The 3,711-nt window shown below is 37.5% G+C and overlaps 1 long non-coding RNA gene across 1 annotated transcript in view; it reads right to left on the bottom strand.

Annotated features, from left to right (window-relative positions):
* Positions 1 to 64: 64 nt before the first annotated feature.
* LOC107844810 overlaps positions 65 to 3,711 on the bottom strand; it is a 7,270-nt gene continuing 3,623 nt past the window's right edge. The window contains exon 2 of the long non-coding RNA XR_001666583.2: positions 65 to 388. This is a non-coding gene — a long non-coding RNA (uncharacterized LOC107844810). The remainder of the gene's footprint in view (positions 389 to 3,711) is intronic.

Genomic DNA, 3,711 nt, shown 5'->3' with positions numbered 1-3,711 from the left:
ATTTCAAGGGACCAATATAGAATGCAACATTTTTGAAGAGTCCGAGCAACATAACACGTCCGGATGAAAACAAAAGACTAATTGAGCATTAGGTTTTCATTGAATGAATGATGGTCAAAACTAGAAAATACAAAATCTGGGCAACTTATATATGCAAAAAATACTTCATCAACTATGAATCATTTGCTACTATCTGTCAAAATATGATACAAAGCTTGATATGCTTCGCGGACCGATGGCTTCATTCCCCCTACTTAAGGAACAATGTACTTACAACAGTTCACATGTTCCAGAAAAGCGCGGCGAGGAAAACAAAATTCAACCAGGTTTAACGGTTGAACACCTCAAAACTTCTGAAGCAAGCTCTACTCCGACTACACTATCTGACCTGCGAAATATATAGCAATAAAAAGTCAGAAATCAATCAACTGGAACGGCATCAGGTAGCCATCTACCTAACCACTTGAACTAAAAATCATCGGCTGATGTTTAATATAGGTATATAATCTATGTATGATGACGGTACAACTGTGGCTCAGTAAATTTGGCTGGCTATTGTTGTAAAGATCCCAAAAGAACAAATGGATCGAGCGAAAGTATAAGACTGAAACAAATATATACAGCCTAGCACCAATTCCGCGCATTCTCCCTCCCTCCCCCGGATTTAACTCTGAGTGAAGACAATGGAGTAATATAACATTAGAATTTGCCTTTGGCATTCATGTACTATTGAAAACCTCTAGCAACTTATCACGTTTTCCAGTTTATCCAACTTTTTCATCTTCAACATAGACGAGAAATAACCTCCTGTCGTTCTAATTATGCTTTGAAAATAACCTCCCAAACATCTCATAGAACTATGAGTAGTTCTCCGACTCCACCTCGTAAGAGCAAAGAATTAGTTGACTAATGTTTTGCTTCATTTCTCGTCTTCATAGCCAGTAACTTCTGGAAGATATAACCCATGAAGAAAGACTAGATTGCTCAACTGTTCAGACCTCATTTCATCTGCGCTCCTGAACGGAACCCACCCTACATCTTTCTGGTAAAATCCATGCTCTTGCCCTTCATACACCATGATTACTCACAAGGTTTCTCCACGGAGGGTGAGTCAGGGCCTAAGATCAGGCCGAAAGGCGTAGTCGATGGACAACAGGTGAATATTCCAGTACTACCCCTTGTTGGTCCCGAGGTTACTACATTGAACCCGCTTAAAGGAGCAAGTTTCTTCTTCAGGACAAGTCTAGAGATAAATCTGAATCGTTTCGTTTGGGCAAGAAAAGGGAGGGAGAGAATGAGAATTGACTATCCTTTAGCGGCTAGCTGAGGAAGGTGTCAACACCAAGAAAAGAAAGTACTGGGAAAAAGTAAAAACGAAACATAAGTACCACTATACAAAGAATCATCATCCTTACTCCTTCGTATGCATGAGAAAGGAGAATTATATGATATCAAAACTCACATGATCATGCAAGCATAGAACTTGAAATCGCAGATTTTATCTTCCTCTTTAATATCATCATCTCAACCTAAGGCTCTTATCTTTTTCTGAATGACTTTTTTCTATGACCGTAGTGTCTAGAATACTTGTCACCTTTCACCAGCAACAGGTACTAGAATACTAGGTAACTCTGTCCACCAAAGGTAGGACAGATATGAAGAAATAAAAGGACTGGAAGAAGTAACGATTCACTTCCAGACACATCAACTGCAGTTTTTGAAACTCGGGGATAATAGGCCCGCACATTTACTCATCTCCGCTTAAATATTAAGCTTAGTTCACATGACGCATGGCTCAAACCTGTGACGTGACCTATTTTAACTTGAACTAAGCACCTCAAGATCTTCGAATTACCTACAGAGCTTGGTGCAAAGTGTTTATTAATGGGTGAATGTGCACATAACTAGCATAAGTACAGAACTCTTAAGCTTTTCCTTAAGGCATATACTTTCATCCTATTAAAACCTCACTGCTTCAACGTTCCTCATCTGATAGCTGATTGATGTTGCTCGGACTCTTCAAAAATGTCATTGGGTGCATGTCGGATCCTACAAAAGTATTGCATTTTTGGAGGATCCAACACGGGTTCAGCGACATTTTTTGAGAGACCGAGCAACTTAGGCTGATCCCTCGGTTCCCATGGGAAGGAGGGGGCTTCACAACATAAGTCAATACAAAATCAAAAAAGCGAGCTTCACGGGTTTTCCATTTTCAGCAACTTAAGAAAACTAAAGTTCAATCTTTCAGTCTACAAGAGAGTGGTTTCAAGCTATGTTGCCAAGCTATGTTGCTCGGACTCTTCAAAAGTGTCACGGGGTGCGTGTCGAATCCTTCAAAAGTAGTGCATTTTCGGAGGATCCGACACAGATGTGGCAACAATTTTGGACAGTCCGAGCAACGTTGGTTTCAAGAATATACAGCAGATACAAGATTAAACAGAGAATTCTAACTACCTAAGTGTCATAAGCCCATAACATGTGAGAAAAAAAAAAATTCAGCGCCGATAGAAGCTCCTCAAATTTCCCCTTTGACAAAATGAACCGGACCAAGTTGGAATTTCCCCTTTGACAAAATGAACCGGACCAAGTTGGAAAAAAACAAACACCACACCAAAAGAACAAAGGTGTTACACGATAAGTCCATACAAAATCAAAATGAGCTTTAAATTTCTGTCCATTTTCATAAGCGTAACAAATAACAGGAAGAACTTGACGAAACTGATAAAATGAACACATCAAGATAGAAATGACAAAACAACATCAAAATTACACATTAATATCATCCCGTTAATAAATCTACTAGGAGTTCCATTCACTAAGTGGCAGCTCTGAGCAAAACTCATATTGAAAGTTAAAAAATCAATCTTTCCACTAACAAGAGCATAGCTTCAAGTATCTACAGCAGATACGAGGATATATAGAAGCTCCTCAAATTTCCGATTTGACAAAATGAACACAACAACAAACCAAAAGAAAAAAAGTGGTTACATAACAAGTCCATACAAAATCAAGAAATGAACTTTATGGTGTTCTATCCATTTCCAGTAGGTTAACAAACAACAGGAAGACCAAACTCAAACAAAAGTAGTTAACCTAAAAAAAAGAAAAGAAATCGAACAAAAGTAAGCAAATTACTAAAAATGGCCAAAAGACGATTACATAACAAGTCCATACAAAATCAAGAAATGGCTATATGGTGTTCTATCCATTTTCAGAAGCTAAACAAACAAGAGGAACATCATACTCAAACAAAACTATGCAAAATACTAAAAAGGGGTTACACAACAAATCCATACAAAATCACGAATGAACTTTATGATGCTCTATCCATTTTCAGAAGCTTAACAAACAACAACAACAACAAACTCAAAAGAAAAGTAAGCAAAATACTAAAAATTCAATTTTACAGCCAACACGAGCATAGCTTCAAGTATACACAACAGCTACAAAGCTCCTCACTTTCTATTTGACAAATGAACAAAACAACACACCTCAAGAAAAAAGTAGGTTACACAAAAGTCCATATGAAATCAAGAAATGAACTTCACAGTTTAGTATCCATTTTCAGAAGCATAACAAACAACAACAACAAACAACTCAAACAAAAGTAGGCAAAATACTAAAAAACAAACAATAAGGGGTTACACAATAAGTGCATACAAATTCAAGAAATGAACTTTACAGGTTTCTATCCATTTTCAGTAGCTTAAC

This window comes from Capsicum annuum, chromosome 10 (assembly GCF_002878395.1).
Source record: "Capsicum annuum cultivar UCD-10X-F1 chromosome 10, UCD10Xv1.1, whole genome shotgun sequence".
In the NCBI taxonomy this organism is placed as follows: Eukaryota; Viridiplantae; Streptophyta; class Magnoliopsida; order Solanales; family Solanaceae; genus Capsicum; species Capsicum annuum.
This window is presented reverse-complemented; position numbering and strand designations above follow the sequence as displayed.